The 20,580-nt window shown below is 45.0% G+C and overlaps 1 non-coding gene across 1 annotated transcript; it reads left to right on the top strand.

The window, feature by feature from the left end:
* On the top strand, positions 1–4,747 carry LOC105009071. The gene is made up of 11 exons (XR_004575331.1): positions 1–677; positions 852–1,090; positions 1,204–1,323; positions 1,516–1,596; positions 2,904–2,968; positions 3,069–3,164; positions 3,288–3,326; positions 3,724–3,870; positions 3,982–4,092; positions 4,235–4,332; positions 4,428–4,747. It is a non-coding gene; the product is annotated as an uncharacterized LOC105009071 (transcript).
* The last annotated feature ends 15,833 nt before the right edge of the window (positions 4,748–20,580 follow it).

Below are 20,580 nucleotides of genomic sequence, written 5' to 3' on the forward strand. Positions count from 1 at the left end.
TTATTCGTGTGTAAAAGTTTTTTAAATAGAATTTTAAGTTTTGAATATTTTATAAATGGAGCAATAATATGGTTTGCTATATTCCCTTCTTAAAGAAGGCTGGGCAGTCATCATGTGCCCATGTGGGATTGCATATTCCATTAAATTTAACATCAGGGCAGAAAGCCCAAGAGACTATACGGATATGCTGCTCTCGTGGAAACATTTTCCAAATGTGGTAGTTTATGACTTTGCAAGGGGCTTAGTGAACCATTGCAATCTGCGGAATCCAGTGAGTCTTCCTTTCAGTCCCAATGAAGGACGACTTGCAGAGGCATCACCGGAGAACATTTCAATGGCTGCTAAAGATCAGCTTCATATCCATTTGCCCTGATTGAACACCCTTTATGATACATTCCATCAATATAACACCAAGGATGTGAAGGATGTGCTGAGGAGGATTGCTTGGTACCAGAATTACGTGGCTGGCTAAATTCTCAGAGGGCAGAGCAGTTTTTTTTCTGAAATGCAGAAAAATAACTATTTCCTCATGAACTCTCCAGCCACTCATGTGTTCTTGATGAGATGCATCATTCATCACCATAACCAGAGAGAAAACCAGAAGGCACTGGTAGACTTAAAGAACATTTCTGGAAGGAAAAATGTCACTATCAATTCCAGTGGACAGGCTGTGTTAGGTATGTATAGGCTTGATTCAGTTTGGAGCCATAATGGTCAGTGTTATAATAGAAAACTGCAAATTATATTTATAGTATGCTTAACTGTTTTTTCAGACTTAAACAATTGCAAATGGTTTGTTTGAGTGTAAATGATGTTTCCTTCAGACTGCACCTTTTCGCTCTCCTTTGTAGCTGTCCTTTCAGTGTTTTCGCCCTCTGTCCAACAAACTGTCCCTCCACCTGCCCGATCAGCATTTCGGCCAGTAGTTTCGCCAGCTCTCAAACTAACCGTCCCTCCAGTGGCTCCACCAGCAGACAAACCAGCTGACTCCCTTTCTGACCAACTGGTACTACAGCAATTGATACATGATCACGACTACTGGTCTGTTGCGGTTTATTCACAGGAGATGCACCCAGTTCAAGACATGCTGGTAGGTATAAATATGTCTACTCTACATAACATTTTTAATGTGCATTGTTTTAATTTTACGGTTTGTGTGATTTTGATTAGTTTTGAGTATGTTTTGCAAACTATTATTTGTAGCTCAACTATGTACTGGATACACACAGACCAGCAGCAGAGATTCTTGCAAAGGATGGTAATGTCTGTCTGACAAGGGAGGACTTCTGGACCTTGGGCCTTCCTCATTGTATGGAATCCAATGTAGGTATACTAAGGCTATTGTATCGGGTTTCAGTTGAATGCACAAGTTACTTATTTGTTTTACTCTTCTGCAGATTGGAAATGCATGCTTTAAGCTTGTAAAAGAAGCTGCCCAAAGACATGTAAGGTTTTGTCATTTATTAAATAGATGTTCCTGTGACATTTTGAATATGTAATTATTTATAAATATAGGGAAAAGATGTCCACATCGTGGACATGTATGTTGTTCCAACATGGAAGTTAAAGATGAAGAACCCAATGGCTGACTTTCCTGTAAGTTCTTCTTTCCTGTGACTTTTTGTGTTGCTTGAGATTGACTTACAATACTGCAAAATCACTTGTTTTAAATGCCAGCATGACCTCCTGTCAAAAGACTCAATAATCATCCCTGCCTGGAGTCGACAGCCAGGAAAAGCAGATCACTATTTTCTTTGTGTGAGTCAATTTCAAACCCTATCAACAGTCTAAGTAAAATTTATCTCAAGTTTATTCTATACATTGTTCTCTTGTTTTAGAATGTATGTAAATGTAGTTCCTTTAAAAATGGTTCACGGGTCCTGAAGCCAGCAAAGAGAGAGCTATTTTTGCTGGACTCGCTCAAACCAGATGGCTTTGGCGACCGTTGTTACCATACCATCTTTAGGTTTCATAAAACATGACAACAATCAGCCCTGTTCTGGGGCTTGTTCAGTATTGGAATCCTATATAATTCATAGTACTCCAAAAATGCAGGTACACAGCTCATTGTCCAGATTTGGCCAAAAACAAAATTCACAACCAACAGGTCTGCAACAGGGTACTATGATTTGTATTTGGATTCCATAAGCAGGAAAGTAAAGCCTCGTTCAAAGGTTGTTTTAAAGTTTAGCCTCGTTCAATGGCTATATAAGTTAGCTTATTTTGTTTAAGCCCTGTGGGTGGCTATTGTAACTCTTCTATTTCAATAGTATACAGTGGTATTTTGAATATAAGGGAATCGAGTAATATGAATTGTCTTCAGTTTTCTGATACTATTACAAGTATAAGGTGTGTAATTTGTATTTCTGATTGATTTTGACAGTGACTTAGCTCATTACATTGTTCTGGGCCAGTGGACAACTAAGTTTGGCAAAGACATTCTTGTGGCATCTTAATGTTGATGGTAAATTGCTTTTTAGTCTCTGATTAAAGGTTGTTGGTTTTTTTTTTATTATCTGAAAATGATATAACCTCACAGATCTTTGCCTTTTACACTTTACAGTATGCACTCAGCCTGAGCACAGAGGCTCCATTTTGGTTCATTATTGTTCTTCTCACATATGAGCAAGTATAAGAGGAACTTAAATCCACCCTAACATGACATTGACTTTGGTTAATTGTTTACAATTTCCAGAAGTCTAACTAAGCATGATCTATGAAGTACTTTGCACTACAGTATTAACCACACATCAAAGAACTGTTTGTGGGACTATTTAACATGGCTCTATAACTTTTTGTACTCTGCTGTAATTGACATGCCAATGGTTTGCAGACAAATGATGTAGTGATTTGTGACTGAACTTGAACATTACTCCTCAACTTAAATATTCTATTTCTTTTAGAGGGACATGGCACGCATCCGAAAATGGTGGTGCATTAGTCTAATGGAACGGTTCCAGATTGACGGGTAAGACAATTCTAAATGTTACTTCCTACAATACATTGTTTCTACATTAGTTTACTTTTTTTATTATTTTACTAATATCTTACTCAAAACCCATGGACAGAGGTTTGCATACTGGACTAATGAGGCCAGGGCATTGCTCCAAGGTTCACTGCAGCCGATATACAGGGTCCCAAAGGTCAGCAAGAGGGAACATGAGGTGAGCATGATGAAGGCAGAGGACACCCAGTGGCCTTATCCTGTCTTGATTAATTCATTAAAATATATATTTTTTTATAATATAATTTAAAAAAATATATATAATAGAATATTTCCTCAAAAGGTTCGATTAGAAAAGGATGACAGGTGCTTCATATTGGAGGTAATGTTTACTTACTGCTTACACTATTTACTGGCTATATTAGCCAATAAACATGGCACAACCCCTCCCTTTATCCTTGCACTATTGGACTTATTTGCACTACCACCATGACACACACTATAGAGCACCTTATGCACAATAATCGCCCTGTCACTGCAAGCGTCTCATGCTTATACATCCCTTAGTACAGTCATATCAATATCAGGGAAACTAATACATCAGTGCAATGCATTATGATAGATGTTCTCACCAATAATTGTTAATTTTCATATTTCTGCTAACTTATGCCCAAACATGATTGATACAAATTGAATGATTGTTGCCATTTGTACAGGCAATAGTGTAGTCAGTGTGTTGTCTTTACTATGCTTGATTTTGCCTGACCTGTATTTTACAGTTACCAACGTGTGTGCTTTCTGAAATCCTAAATGAAGTGGTACTACAGGAAGGAGGCATACTTAAGTTTGGCTCTTGTGTGTACCACCTTCAGGGACACTGTGTCCACTGACTCCTTCAGGAGACGGGCATTTTCAGTGGCTTGACAGTAAGTGTTTAAATAAAGGGTGCTGTGGTATACAATACTTGAGTACCTCACGCGTGTTTTCACTAACCTTATGGAAATGTTCACTTTTGATTGATAATTTGTTTTTCACAGGTGTCGCTACATGGAGCAGGTTTTCTGAGTCCTACAGAAAATAATTCTACACCATGTACACCGTGGACACCTGTCGTGAATGTGGAATGCTTTTCAAAAACTGCACATCTGGTAAACATCTTAACACTGGATGGATTTGAATCTATGTCATTACACTCAGTATTGATGTCATAACTACGCTTAGACCACATCCTGAGTCTAGTGGTCACTGGTCAGTATAATCATCATTCTGTTTTTTCTTTTTCTTTTACAGGATATGTTGGAACAGGACAAAGGGGTGTACTTGAAGCAGTTTACTCCGAAGACCCACATCCAGGTTACTGCGATCACTTTTGCCGCCAAATGCAATAGGTAAAAAGAAGGTGTTTGTGTGTAAGAAAGGGGTGTGGGGGGAAAAATAATTGAATATGTATTTGCTACATTTATTTACTTATTTTCTCTTTCAGTGTAAACGGACACGTATACTACCTGTTGGCAGACAACCCTGAGCCAGCTGGGTGTTTTTCAAGCTGCAGGCCACCGTGACAATTTGTGGCTGGAAACTTGGGATTGAATTTTGAATTCTCCAGTGTTATTACAGACTGTTAATTAATTGTTTATGACAAAAAAGAGATGTCATATTCAGCCTATGTTTAAACAACCTTTGGGTGAACTTTTTGTATAATTTAAAAAATGTTATAACTAACATCTATTGAGAGTCTACTTTATGCTTTTTTGGTTTTAATAACGTCCTGTTCAATGTGTAATAAAATTCAAATCCTCTGAATATTGAGTCCATTTCTGAACACTGGGGAGATCGTGTGTACAACTGGTGATCCGGTTTATCGAATGCATTGCACCAATATGATTTCTACCCAGAGCTGTACATGATTATCATTTGTTAATATAATAATAGAGACAGTCTGACTTTTCCATACCCACAGGATTAAAGGGCCTACATCTACGTACAGATACTGATCAGCATAAAGTCCTTTGGAATCACTGTAACACTTGTCGTTGGTGTCGTGTTGGTTAGGAACCAGGCGCAGGCAGTAATCTCGTTCGTGGGTTTTAGTACACAACAAACAAACCAAACACGAACAGAAAACAATACTAATGACTGAATGAAATAAAAGTGCGCAACATGCGTCTTAACAATTAACATTCAAACAGTACATTAAACAACACTCACCAATAAACAAACAAATGACAGCGACAGCAACAATGATCCACAATGTGGGGAGCAGAGGGGAAACATATATAAACATACAAACGATACAAATTGGGACCTGGTGTGGAAGATTGGAAACATGTGACAGTCCGGGATGTGTTTGTGAGGTATGGGAACTGAGAAACTATGGCACGGTGGCGCTGCTGCTCACCGCACCATGACAATCACATGTAAACTGCAGTGGAGGATTTTTCTTTCAGTGCTTCTAGTCCTCTTGTGACCAGCCCACTATGTGACAGTACTGTCACATAGTACATAACTTACATCCACATCCACTTATTAAGACCAAGAAGAATTAGATTGTTGAATTGTTACATTGTCATGTGTTTTTGCTTACTTCTAAATAAATAGTTTTGTTGTTTGCAGTTCAATTTATTATACATTAGCAAATACAAAAACGGGCATTTATTTAGAAAAATACAATTTAGAAAAACACAATTATAAATACAAAGAAAACAAAGGGGCTTTTATTTTGAAGGCAAAGAAAACAAGGGGGCTTTTATTTTGAAGGCAAAGAAAACAAGGGGCCTGGCGTGAGCGGGCGTGGCGTGAGCAGGGGGCGTAGCGTGAGCGACTGCTGCAAGCTGCAGTTGGACCCTATTGACATGAAATGACACCATATGAATTCTCGAATGCCATGTTCCATTTCACATAGTCTTGTTTTTTTGTTATGAGGTAATATAGTTAACAAACCGTTATGTATGTTCCATCCTCAAACTATGTTTAATGTCCGAGTCAATATTGTTCTTAACTGTTTTACGTATATGTAAATACATTTAATATATACATACACTACCATTAAAATGTTTTGGGTCACTTAGAAATATAGAAGAGCAAATGTTTTGTCCATTAAAATAACGTCACATTGATCAGAAATACAGGGTATTTTGTAAATGACTATTGTAGATGGATTTTTTATTGAATATCTACATATTCATAGATCAAGCAACCTAGGCCCAGAAAACCATTTAGCAATTATGTTAGCACAGCTGAAAACGGTTGTGGTGATTAAAGAAACAATAAAACTGTTCTTCTTTAGACTACTTGAGTATCTGGAGCACCAGCAATCATGGGTTCGATTATGGCCAGACACAAAGAACTTTCTTCGGAAACTCGTCAGTCTATTCTTGTTCTGAGAAATGAAGGCTATAACATGTGAGAAACTGCCAAGAAAGCAAAGATGTCATACAACGCAATGCAACACTCCTGTCAGGATGCAGCATGGAGGCAGGACACAGGCTCTGATAATTCAATAGCAAATAATAATCAAAAGTAAATAGTAATTTAATCTAAAGACTCGTGAGAAAAACAGCAGTAAACATAAAACAATGACCAACAATAAATACTAGGGAAGAAGGAACTTAAATAAGGACTAAACAAGGGGCTAACGAGACACAGATGAAAGCAATGTACTAATGAGACTGAACATAGAAACAGGAAAACTAGAACTAAAACCCATACAACCTATGTCGTGACCGGCTGTTGCAACTCCCTTCACATAACAGTGAAAACTAGCTCTGAAAAGAATAGAAAGAGGAGTGGGAGGTCCAAGTGCACAACAGAGCAAGAGAACAATTACATTAGTGTCTAATTTGAGAAAAAGACACCTCACAAGTCCTCAACTGGCAGCTTCATAAAATAGTATTCATGCAACACCAATCTCAAAGTCAACGGTGAAGTGGTGACTCCGGAATGCTGGTCTGCTAGACAGAGTGGCAAAGAATAAACATATCTCAGACTGGCAAAGAAAAAAATAGTATTTTCTAATAACATGCTGCATTCATCATGCCATCAATGTTCACAAGATTCCCGTGCCTTTAGAGCTCACACACTGCCACAACATCAGTGAGCCACCACCATCCTTCATAGTGGGGATGGTATTTTGTTCACTTATAATCCTTGTTGACCCCTCTCCATATAGCTCTATTTTGGTCTCATCATTCCAAACTACTGTGTGCCAGAAGCTGTGAGACGTGTCAAGGTGTAACCAGGCTTTTTTGTGGCATTGGCGCAGTAAAAGTTTCTTTCTGCATATTTAAAAAAATATATATACAGGTGCGGGTCATAAAATTTGAATATCATCAAAAAGTTGATTTATTTCAGTAATTCCATTCAAAAATTGAAACTTGTATAATGTATGCATTCATTCCACACAGACTGATATATTTCAAGTGTGGAATGAATATAATATACAAGTTAAACTTTTTGAATGGAATTACTGAAATCAACTTTTTGATGATATTCTAATTTTATGACCAGCACCTGTATATTGTCGTTTTGTGCTCCTTGAAACAACCACAACGTATTTTTGCAGAGCAGCCTGTATTAATCCTGAGGTTACCTGTGGGTTTTTGCTTGTATCTTGTACAATTCTTTAGGATGTTTTGGCTTAAATCTTTCTTGCTCTACCTGACCATGGCTTGGTATAAAGAGATCCCTTAATTTTCCATCCATCCATCCATCTTCTTCCGCAGCCTAAGCAGGGATGCCCAGACTTCCCTCTCCCCAGACACTTCCTCTCCGGGGGGACACTGAGGCGTTCCCAGGCCAGCCGGGAAAAAGATGCCCAAGCCACCTCAGCTGACCCCTCTCGATGTGGAGGAGCAGCGGCTCTACTCTGAGCTCCTCCCGGGTGACCGAGCTTCTCACCCTACCTCTAAGGGATCGCCCAGCCACCCTGCGGAGAAAGCTCATTTCGGCCGCCTGTATCCGGGATCTTGTCCTTTCCCAAAAGTTCATGACCATAGGTGAGAGTAGGAACGTAGATTGACTGGTAAATCGAGAGCTTCGCCTTGCGGCTCAGCACTTTCTTCACCACGACAGACCGATACATCGACTACATTACTGCAGAAGCTGCACCGATCCGTCTGTCAATCTCCCGTTCCATCCTTCCCTCACTCGTGAACAAGACCACTAGATACTTAAACTCCTCCACTTGAGGCAGGCACTCTCCACCAACCTGAAGTGGGCAAGCCACCCTTTTTCCGACTGAGGACCATGGCCTCGGATTTGGAGGTACTGATTTTCATCCCCACCGCTTCACACTTGGCTGCAAACCGTCCCAGTGCATGCTGAAGGTCCTGGTTAGAAGGGGCCAACACGACAACATCATCTGCAAAGAGCAGAGACGAAATCGTGTGGTCCCCAAACCTGACACCCTCCGGCCCCTGGCTGCGCCTAGAAATTCTGTCCATAAAAATTACGAACAGAACCGGTGAGCCCTGCCGGAGTCCAACATGCACTGGGAACAAGTCTGACTTACTGCCGGCAATGCGGACCAAGCTCCTGCTTCGGTGGTACAGGGACCTGACAGCCCTTAGCAAAGGACCCAGGACCCCATATTCCCCAAGCACCCTCCACAAGATGCCGCGAGGGACACAGTCGAATGCCTTCTCCAAATCCACAAAACACATGTGGATTGGTTGGGCAAACTCCCATGAACCCTCCAACACCCCGTAGAGGGTATAGAGCTGGTCCAGTGTTCCACGGCCCGGACGAAAACCACACTGTTCCTCCTGAATCCGAGGTTCTACTATCGGCCGTATTCTCCTCTCCAGAACCCTGGCATAGACTTTCCCGGGGAGGCTGAGAAGTGTGATCCCCCTATAGTTGGAACACACCCTCCGGTCCCCCTTCTTAAAAAGAGGGACCACCACCCCGGTCTGCCATCCCAGAGGCACTGTCCCCGACCGCCACGCGATGTTACACAGGCGTGTCAACCAAGACAGCCCACAACATCCAGAGACTTGAGGTACTCAGGGCGGATCTCATCCGAGTACTTCTCGAAGTACTTCTTCCACCGCCCGACGACATCCTCAGTTGAAGTCAACAGCTGCCCACCTCTACTGTAAACAGCGTTGGTAGGGCACTGTTTCCCTCTCCTGAGGCGCCGGATGGTTTGCCAGAATCTCTTCGAGGCCAGCCGATAGTCCTTCTACATGGCCTCACCGAACTCCTCCCAGGCCCAAGTTTTTGCCTCCACAACCACCCGGGCTGCAGCCCGCTTGGCCTGTCGGTACCCGTCAGCTGCCTCAGGAGTCCCACAAGACAACCAGGCCTGATAGGACTCCTTCTTCAGCTTGACGGCATCCCTTACTTCCGGTGTCCACCACCGGGTTCGGGGATTGCCGCCTCGACAGGCACCGGAGACCTTACGGCCACAGCTCCGAGCAGCCGCTTCGACAATGGCGGTGGAGAACATGGTCCACTCGGACTCAATATCTCCAACCTCCTTTGGGATCCAGTCGAAGCTCTGCCGGAGGTGGGAGTTAAAGATCTCTCTGACAGGAGACAGACGTTCCCAGCAGACCCTTACAGTACGCTTGGGCCTGCCGAGTCTGTCCAGCTTCCTCCCCCTCCATCGGATCCAACTCACCACCAGGTGATCAGTTGACAGCTCCGCCCCCCTCTTCACCCGAGTGTCCAAGACATACGGCCGCAGGTCAGATGAGACGACAACAAAGTCGATCATCGACCTGCGGCCTAGGGTGTCCTGGTGCCACGTGCACTGATGGACACCCTTATGCTTGAACATGGTGTTCGTTATGGACAAACTGTGACTAGCACAGAAGTCCAATAACTGAACACCACTCGGGTTCAGATCAGGGGGGCCGTTCCTCCCAATCACGCCCCTCCAGGTGTCACTGTCGTTGCCCACGTGGGCGTTGAAGTCCCCCAGTAGAACAATAGAGTCCCCATTCGGAGCACTTTCCAGCACCCCTCCCAGAGACTCCTAGAAGGTCGGGTACTCTGCACTGCCGTTCGGCCCGTAGGCACAAACAACAGTGAGAGACCTATCCCCGACCCGTAGGCGCAGGGAAACGACCCTCTCGTTCACTGGGGTAAACTCCAACACATGGCGGCAGAGCTGGGGAGCTATAAGCAAACCCACACCAGCCCGCCGCCTCTCACCATGGGCAACTCCAGAGTGGTGAAGAGTCCATCCTCTCTCAAAGAGTGTGGTTCCAGAGCCCAAGCCGTGCGTAGAGGTGATCCCGACTACCTCTAATCGGAACCTCTCAACCTCACGCACTAACTCAGGCTCCTTCCCCGCCAGCGAGGTGACATTCCACGTCCCTACAGCCAGTTTCCGTGTCCAGAGATCGGGTTGTCTAGGCCTCTGCCTTCGACTGCCGCCCAATCCTCTTCGCACCGGCCCCTTATGGTCCCTCCTGTGGGTGGTGAGCCCACGGGAGGGTGGCCCCACGTGGCCCGTTCGGGCTGAGCCCGGCCAGGCCCTATGGGGGAAGGCCCGGCCACCAGGCGCTCGCATACGAGCCCCAACCCCGGGCCTGGCTCCAGGGTGGGGCCCCGGCTGCGCCATACTGGGCTACGTCACGGTACTCAAAATGTTATTCTTAATTTTCCACTTCTTAATAAGTGACTGAACAGTACTGACTGGCATTTGCAAGGCTTTGGAAATCTTTTTATATAATTTTCCATCTTTACAAAGTTCCATTACCTTGTTACGCAGGTCTTTTGACAGTTATTTCCTGCTCCCCATGTGCAATGAAGGCAAAAAGAGGAGGTCAGAAAAAGTATTAAGTATAATGTATGTTACAATAGTTATGAATAGTTGTGCGATGAGGCAAATGCCAGTTGTAATGGCAGTTCTAAATGTGCAATTAAGGCAAATTGAAGGTGCAAGGTGGCATGTGCAAATGAAAAGCAGGGATAGCAGCAATGAGGTTCCCGTGGTAGACACGTATATGTAACAACTGAAACTTCCTTATCAGATGCAAAGCAGTGTCAGAGTCCAGTAGTACAAAGGGAGTAGTGCAACAAGGTCCCTGAGGGGCAGTACTAAGCTGTGTGCGGGGGGGGTATGGTCACAGAGTTCAGCAGGGTTACAGTAGATGGAAACAGTTCCTGAGCTTTCTGGTGCGAGAACAAAGATACCTGTACCGCCTGCCTGATGGTAGGAGGGCAAACAGTTTGTGGCATGAATGTGAAGGAACCCTGATGATGCTACACGTCTTTTGCAGACACCACTTTTGCTGGAGGATGGTTGGGAGCTGGGCTGTTTTAACCACCCATTACAGGGCCTTCCTTTTGGCCATAGGGCATCTGCCTAACTGCACTGTGGCGTATTTAGTCAGAATGCTAAGTTCACAAAGATCTTGGAAGACTGGCAGGCCTTCTTCAGCCTTTTCAAAAAGTACAGGTGCTGCTGTGCCTTTTTCATCAGGTGTTGAGGGTCCAGGACAGGTCCTTGGAGATGTGGACACCCAGGTATTTGAAGTTGGATACACACTCCACCTCAGTGCCATCGATGAAAACTGGGGCATGACTGCAGCCTTTAAACTGGGGCGTGACTACAGCCTTTAATCTACAGTAGGCACCTTGGTTTTCTTTGCATTGAGGGCCAGGTTGCATTTGACCTTGTTAGTTTCTGTCCACTTTTGATCCATGAACAGAGTCTTTTAACAAACAAGTCAGGGGAGAATCTTTAATGAGCACGAGTCCAAAATGTTGATCTTCCCTAGTACTTACATGTTTTCCAATGATTACAAAGTTAACACAGTCTTTTATGCCAGGACACATAGGGGGCAGTCAGTAGTCATAGCCAACCATTACACAGACTATTATAAGAAATAGTTTATCCTACAAAATACCCTTGTATGGTATATTCTAACCCAAGGGTCTATTCAGAGAGTTCTATGACAGTCACATACACAGTTCCTAGCAGGTGGTATGGACCGAGTATTTGGGATCAGTAATGGGGCATCACATTTCCTATCTAGTGTCCTTCATACAGAGATAGTTAGTACTCTCATACATTGTGTCAAGCTTAATTCAGTTACTTTTCATGCCCAATATCTATCAACCTCCTCCCCATAGGCTGACTTGTCTTTGTCACTAATCAGGCCTACTACCGTATTACCGTTACTACCGTTTCATCTGCAAACTTGACGATGGTGTTGGAACTGTGTACAGGTACAGAGTCATCGGTGAAGAAGGAGTACAGGAGAGGGCTCAGCACCTAGCCTTGTGGAATACCAGTGTTCAGGATCAGGGTGGAGGAGGTGAAGTTGTCTAACCTGACAGATTGGGGTCTGCTGTTTAGGAAGTCCAAAGTCCAGTTGCAGAGAGCTGATCCCCCGGTCATGGAGTTTGTTGACCAGGGGGATGATCGTGTTGAATGCTGAGCTAAAGTCTATGATCAGCATTCTCACATAGCAAGCAAGGAAGCAGGCAAGTTTATTTATATAGCACAATTCATACATAGAAGCAATTCATAGAATATAATTCTCACATAGGTGTTGGTTTTGTCCAGGTTGGTCAGGGTAGAGTATAAAGCTGGCGTTCTCTGTAGACCTGTTTGACCTGTTGGCAAACTGGTAGGGATCCAATGTTGTGGGTAGGCAGGACTTAAGGTGGGCCAGAACTAGCCTTTCGAAGCACTTCATGATTGTGGGGGTGAGTGTGACAAGTCGGAAGTAATTCAGGCTAGACACAGTTGACTGCATCGGCACTGTCACAATGGTTGCGGTCTTGAAGCATGTGGGGACAACAGCCTCGGCCAGTAACAGGATTGAATATGTAATTAAAGACCTTGGCCAGCTGCCTAGCATGTGGTCTGAGCACACGCCTGGGGACGCCATCAGGAGCAGCAGCCTTGCGTACATTCACCCTGCTCAGTGCAGACAACACATCAGCGGTGGATGGTCTGAGTTGAGTTCAATCAATCAGTCAGTCAAATTATTTATAAAGCCCTTTTTACATCAGCAGCTGTCACAAAGTGCTTATACAAAACACCCTGCTTGAAACACTAAGGAGCAAGCAATAACAGTGTTGAAGCACAGTGGCTAGGAAAAACTCCATAAGAGAGTCCCTAAGAAATTAAGGAGGAATCCTAGAGAGGAACCAGGTTCAGAGGGGTGATCATTCCTCTGAGCCTGGTCCAGCAATGTAAGATCCAACAATGTAACCACCCATAAACTAATAAAGACCCCCAACCAGAAGCCATGGATGAACATAGAGGTCCGACAACTGCTAAAGGCACGTGATGCTGCTTTAAGATCCAGCGATGTGGAGGCCTTATTGCTCATCCAGGGCCAACCAGAAAAGGGGCATTAAGATGGCTAACAATGACCACAAACTTTGGATTGAGGAGCACTTAAACAACAACTCTGAACCTCAACGCATGTGGAAGGGCATCACAGACTACTGGCCAAAGAACCCTACCTCCACAGCGAGCGACGTCTCCATCACCAACGACATCTACTCTTCAACAGAGACAACAAAAAGCCAGCCATTAAAGCTAAACCCCCCTGTCTAAGCCCCAAGGTTTTACGCTGCTATATTATTATGCGGGGGGAATTGGGTCAGTTCTCCTTCTCTATAAACCTAAGCAATGCATTCTCAAAATGTTCCTTGTCTCTTGATCCTTAAAAACAGGGCTTGACATTGGCACCCACCCAAATGCATGTAGAATTTGGCTGTGGAGTGTAACACAGTCACTCTTACTAGCCACTTTGGCGGATGGCATTCTATCTATCTATATACAGGGGGTTTTCTGCATTCAAAACTCAAAGACGTCTGTCTTCGCAAAATCTCTCACCATCTCTGTGTGTCGGCATAGTAAAACCTGATTTTGCTGAAAAATAAGCAAAACACTGCAGCTATTGTGATGGTAGGAGGAAACTTTTTCCATATATGCAGTGTTGCCAGGTGGGGTGTTTCCTACACAATTGGGCTATTTTTAATGGGCTTGGGCGGGTCAAATTATTTTCCAGCGGGAGAGTAGCAGTTTACAGTCAATGAAACCTTGCATACAGGACCACACAGGTCCTGACATCGCAGAGATGAGTGACATAGTTGTCTTTTACACCCAATACAATAAAACGTAATAACCTCAAACTACATCCAGTCCGCATATATTTATTTTAACATTTCAGATTAATTCTAGCAGCCTAGAATTACAGACTTTTTTTAAAGGGAGTTTGTGAGACAAATGAAGATGACTGGTGAAATGACCATCAGATTAGAGTATGTACTGTCAACAAAAACATGATACATTGTAATTTTTTTTACAATTAACATATTTAATCAACTAACAATATAAATGTGTTAATGAATTATTCTTCTCTGGAGTTGCCCAGGGTGTGAGGCGCCGGGCGGGGGTTGGGATACTCACAAGCCCCCTGCTGAGTGCCGCTATGTTGGAGTTTAACCCAGTGGATGAGAGGGTCGCCTCCCTACGCCTACGGGTTGTGGGGGGGAGATCTCTGACTGTTGTTTGTGCATATGCCCTGAACAGCAGTTTGGATCATTTGGCCTTCTTGGAGACCCTTCTTGGAGTCCTGTAAGGGGCTCCAGTAGGGGACTCCATAATTCTGCTTGGGGACTTCAACACACACATGGGCAATGATGGAGACACCTGGAGAGGCGTGATAGGGAGGAACGGCCACCCTGATCTAAACTCGAGTGGTCGTTTGTTGTTAGATTCTGTGTTAGTCATTATCTATAACTAACACCATGTTTGAACATAAGGATGCTCAAAAGTGTACGTGGTACCAGAGCACCCTAGGCCGAAGGTCGATGATTGATTTTGTGATTGTGTCATCGGATCTGAGGCTGCATGTTTTGGACACTCGGGTAAAAAGGGGGGCGGAGCTGTCAACCGATCACCATCACCAAGTGCGGGTATACTGGGAACGTCTGGATGAGGCCCCTGTCCAAAATATCTTCAACCTCCGGCTGAGCTTTTCTGGCATCCCTGTGGAGGTTGGGGGCATTGAACCTGAGTGGTCGATGTTCAAAGCCTCCATTGCCGAAGCTGCGGCGAGGAGCTGTGGTCTAAAGGTCTTAGGTGCATCAAGGGGCTGTAACCCTTGAACACCCTGGTGGACACTTTACTCTTGCAAGGATCCTGGAGCGGGCCTGGGAATATTCCCATCCAGTATACATGTGTTTTGTGGATCTGGAGAAGGCGTATGACCGGGTCCCCTGGGAGATACTGTGGGAGGTGCTGCGGGAGTATGGGGTGAGGAGGTCCCTTCTGAGGGCTATCCAATCCTTGTACGTCCAAAGTGAGAGCTGTGTTTGGGTTCTTGGTAGTAAGTCGGACTCGATACAGGTGGGTGTTGGCCTCCTCCAGGGCTGCGCTTTGTCACCAATCCTGTTTGTAACATTAATGGACAGGATATCAAGGTGTAGAGCCGCTGCTCCTTTGCATCGAAAGGAGCCAGTTGAAGTGGTTCGGGCATCTGGTAAGGATACCCCCAGGACATCTCCCTAGGGAGGTGTTCCAGGCACGTCCAGGAGACCTCGGGGTAGGCCCAGGACTAGGTGGAGAGATTTTATTTCGACACTGGCCTGGGAACGCCTCGGGATCCCCCAGTCAGAGCTGTCAAATGTGGCTCGGGAAAGGGAAGTTTGGGGTCCCCTGCTGGAGCTGCTGTCCCCGCGACCCGATACCGGATAAGCGGATAAAGATGAGATGAGAAGATGACAATATAAATATAAATATATGAATGAGAAGACCCTGGATCAGTGTGATGGCAATTTCATCGATCAGAACTTTTAAAGGAGTTAGGACAGAGACAAAATGCTCTTGCACAATTAAGTTTATTTGCAAATAGAGAAACGCTTACAAACATAATCATCCGAGGAGTCTCTAACTTAATACATGAACCGTCATCAGTACTTATAGAGGGAAAAAAGGTGTGGTAAGATGCTGCCCATCTGTACTGTCAATAAAACTCATTCCCTTTATTCTGTCAATACCTAGACCTCACACAAGGGGCAAGCTGTCCTCCCCCACATGGGTAACCTCTTGAACTCTAAAGAGCTCTTACAGCGTCCGGACAGACAATAGATGCCCTGATGAGTTATACAGATGCTCACACTAAAGAATAACCCTATAATCTGCCGATACCAGTCAATGATGCCCCTTAGGCAAATACCAGATCCCCCACTCCCACATTTCTTTTCTAATTTGAACAAGGGGACTCAGTCCTTTAATCAGTGAGAATACATTGGTTAGAGACATTTCCACAACTATCCATCCTCTTGATACCAAATCAACCCTTGGTATCAATCCTTAAGCAGTTTACTCATTAAGATGTAGACTGCAACAAAACAGTACTCTATAACAACATGACCCTGTTAATATCATTACCCTAATGATTAGAGAACGGAACATATCTGAAATGTCTGGATCCTCATTTACATGCTTCTAGACCATTACCTTCATTTTAACTCCAAGACCACACATTTTCATTATACAGAACTATAACATAGTACGGCAAAACATTTAATGTTAAAATCACTGGTCGGGGGGGCGCAAGATGGCGGCTTGGGAGTAGCAGCAGTTTTTGGTCGCTCCTGTCACGCTTATTAATTTTCTTCTCATACTCGCTAAATAAAACTACGCAAGCTCTGGATTTCAATTATAAATCTTCTGTAGTATGTCGCTAGAGACTTTATGGCCGCAATCTTTGCCGAAAATGCCAAGACCTGCTAAGAAAACGGCAAAAAAAGATTTGGAAAATAGAGGCCGGCGCAAAAATATCCGAATCCTGGCCCTTCGCGAAGAGGTAGAGGGTATCAATGCAGATACTTTTCTTGAATCGTGGATCCTGTAGATGTATTGATTGTATAAGTTAGTGAACTGTTATAAGCTGTTGTAACCAATGAAACAAAATATTAATTGTTTGTAATATGAGCTGAAACTGAAGGAGCAAGTAGGAGAATAGGAAACCCTGTTCAAGCGGTTGCCGGGGAGAGAAAGATTTAGTATGTCTGTCTTTTGAGAAACAGGTCACAGGTCAGAGACACACACACATAGTCGGACAGACAACACAGAAACCATAAGGGGGGCAAGGGGATACTTGCAGTTATCCTATAAGGAATAGAACTGGGATTGGACCAATGGCACACTTGCTTTGTAAGTTAACGCCTCTATCTTTTGGGCGTAGTAGAAGTATAAAATGATGTTTTGACTGTTGATCCTTAGACATTGTGCGGCGACACCTTGTCTCCAAAAGCTTTTGTAATAAACGGAATATGCGGTATGATAATTGACCTGACTCCTGGTGTTTTATTCTCCTTTCCAACAAACCAACTCGGGGAAGTGTTAGACTTCAACAATTTTGGGGGCTCGTCCGGGATTGGAAAAAGGGAGAAGGAATTCGACTCGGTCCAGTTGACCTATACGGGACTCACAGGTTCCAGCACCGGTGCATCATAAAAAAGGTAAGCAGAGCCTGTTATATCTAAATCTGCATATTGGCTATGAACAAAATTTTGAACCTGTGGATAACGTAGTGGGGAACTGGTTTAAATTCAGGAGGGCGAGGCAATTGGTATTGGTTCTGGGGTTGACTACCCTACGCCACTTCCCGACGGGGGCGGTGGAGAGTTGCGAGTTAGAGTCTTGGCAACCAGTCGGGTAAGAGGCCTGAGGACTTAGGGGCACCTCGAAATATTTATTGTGTGTAAAGGTTCACGTTCAGCTGGGTTAGAGGCCCAGGGAGTTTGGAACTCACCAAATTTTTTATAAGAGAATTGGGTTCAAGTCCCAAAAGTGTTGGGTCAGGGACCCGTTAATCATTAGTTAATCATTCTGAGTCTGGGACTCACAGTAACATAAGTCAGGGAGAAATGGACGGGCAGTTTGAGAGAGAAGTAGATGACGACGGGTGGGGTCCAGGTACAGGAAAGTGGAAACAATTGGGGATACTGGTGGCAAATGTAATGACGGTTGTAGGCAGGATGGAAAAAGAAGGGATAGAAGAGAAATTGCGACAAGTGGTGAGTGAGGCAGGATTAAGGATGGAGGAAAGGAGACCATTACATGTTATTTTGTGGAATAAGGAGAAGGATTGTTCCAAAAATCGAGATAGAGTTAGAGACAAAAAGGAAACAGCAAATTTGGTCAAGAGAGGGAGATATAGAGAAAAGGAGAACGAATGGGAAAAGCACAGAAAAGAATGGTGTAAATTAGCAGTGTGGTGTCAGGGCGTAGACCATTTGAACAAAGAGAAAAAGGAACAGAAAATTAAGGAGGAGAAAAAGGGAGGAGAGATAGAACCCCCAGTATATGGAGATGACTTGGTGCTTGGTACAGAGCGTGCACCATTAGATCCAGTGTTACGTTTAGAGAAGGGGATATTGTCTTTAGACACACAGAACAGCAGGCCCATAACTCAATTCACAGGAAAGCAAGATAAGAGAAAGTTGAGTAGGAAGGCGGAGTCAGAGAGCGAGACAGACGCTGAGGGGGAGGTGAAACGTTCAAGGCAAGGGCAGTGAGAGAGTACGGGAGATACGAGGAGAGGAGCGAGAAGGGATGAGATTACAGGGGCCATAAAGAAAAGATCAGGCCGTACTAAAGGCAGGTTAGGTGAGGACTCAAAGTCGGGGTCGGACGATAGTGACACAGTGAGAAGGACCAGAACTAGGCAGAACAAAGGAAATTCACATAGAGGACGGGTGGTACTCACGGGCAATGCAGTAGGGAGATGGACTGACTCAGACGAAGACCCCGACGCAGACAGTAGTGGAGACGGGAGTAAGGGAGACGTAGATGTATACCCTCTGCCGCGTTCGCCCCCACCAAAACAAGAACTACACCATGACGCAGTAGAATCAATTCAAAAGACTCAAAATAAAATGTATACGCGGTCACAAGCAGGGGAAGCTAGTTGTGCTGGGTTTCAACTGCCTCTCTTTAGAGTGGGAGGCGGCAAACCACGATATAAACCATTGGGGCTGGGAGACGCACAGGCACTGGTAGATAAATTACCCCCGATGGGAGAGGGAGGTGGACTATGGTTGTCACAATTTGATAAACTCACAGCTGGTCAAATGTTGGCACTGGGGGACTGGAGGGCAGTAGCCGCCCGAGCCATGTCTGCCCAGGATATGACAGAGGGCTAAAGACGAGGAGACCGAGAAAGACAAACAGATACAGGGACTGAAAGAGAAGTTGTTGCGCTTACAGCTACGGGAGGCCAAAGTAAAGGCAAACGAGTGTAAAAAGAAACGTAAGCAGATGGTGGCCCTAGGCTCAGGAGAACCTGACACACCCGACTTATACCCTGTTCCCACATGGGCACCCCAACCTCACAGTGGCCGGGGGGCATTCACCGCGCCCTATTGACCAGGGACTCCGAGGGGAGGTAATGGTAGGGGGAGGGGGCGGGGTAGAGGCAGAGAGGCTCCAGGAGCCCAAGTCCCATACGGAGCCTGCTTTGCGTGTGGTGACCCGAACCACTGGTCCAGAGAGTGCCCACAGAACACTACAAAGGGCAGAGGATACCCAAACCAAGGGGCAGCTCCAGTTCCCAACCCACACGCCGTCACATCACCTAGTGCACCTGGACAATACCCACTCTCTTATGAGGGAGGGTGAGACCAGGAATGACGGTCTACAGGGAGGGGAGGGGACAGCGGGGCAAAGGCAGACCCTATGCTGTCCCTGAATATCGACGGGAAGGACTTAACTTATTGAGGAGAGACTTGTTGATAAAACTGGGGGCTAATATCTTATGTTCTCCAGATGGACTAACTGTCACGTTACCAGACGGGACATCGGTGGTGTGCGGACCTGAAACCACACGCAAAGGGCAGTACCTGGTACAACCGGTGAAGGGTGAAATAGCGGAGATATACTGGGGAGTATTGATACCGGAAAAGCCGGACAAACAGGGTATTCTTGGTAGTAAGACCCCCCACATGTAACCCTATTTTATGATCGGCAGGGCGATGAGGTGTATAGAGTGGGGTTTGGGGATGTAGTGTGTGGGGACACGTGGCAGGTCGGGTCTAAATTCATATATGTAGGCCCTGAAGGGGTAGCGGCAGATGTACAGTTGACAGAGGAGCAGGATCAGTGGTACATGATGGCGGAGGAGTCCGTCCCGCATGTGTCACTGGCCCTGCATCCTAAACACCAAGCAAAAGACCTGGGGCCCATGGTTAAAAGGGCGGTCGAATGCACTGATTGGACACTCACTCAGGCGCCAAACGTATGGTACTCACCCAGCTGTAAGACGTATCAAAAATGGTTTACCTGCATTGACCTGGCTAATGCTTTTTTCTGTCTCCCACTTGCAGAGGAACTTCGTGATATTTTTTCTTTCACACATAGGGGTCGACAATGGCGATACACGAGACTACCACAGGGGTTCGCGCTTTCCCCTGGTATATTCAACCAGGTACTGAGAGAAGCGCTGCAGGGATGCTGCCTGCTGACAGGGGTAACTTTGGTCCAGTACGTAGACAACCTGCTGCTGACGGCCCTGACGGTGGCCGCCTGCATCCAAGCTACGATGACGGTCCTCACCAGACTGGCTGAGAAAGGGTTCAAGGTCTCAAAAGATAAGCTACAGCTGGTAAGGACGCAGGTCTCCTTTCTGGGCAGAGTAATCTCGAAGAAG

The sequence above is a fragment of the Esox lucius genome, chromosome 24 (assembly GCF_011004845.1).
Source record: "Esox lucius isolate fEsoLuc1 chromosome 24, fEsoLuc1.pri, whole genome shotgun sequence".
Taxonomy (NCBI): Eukaryota; Metazoa; Chordata; class Actinopteri; order Esociformes; family Esocidae; genus Esox; species Esox lucius.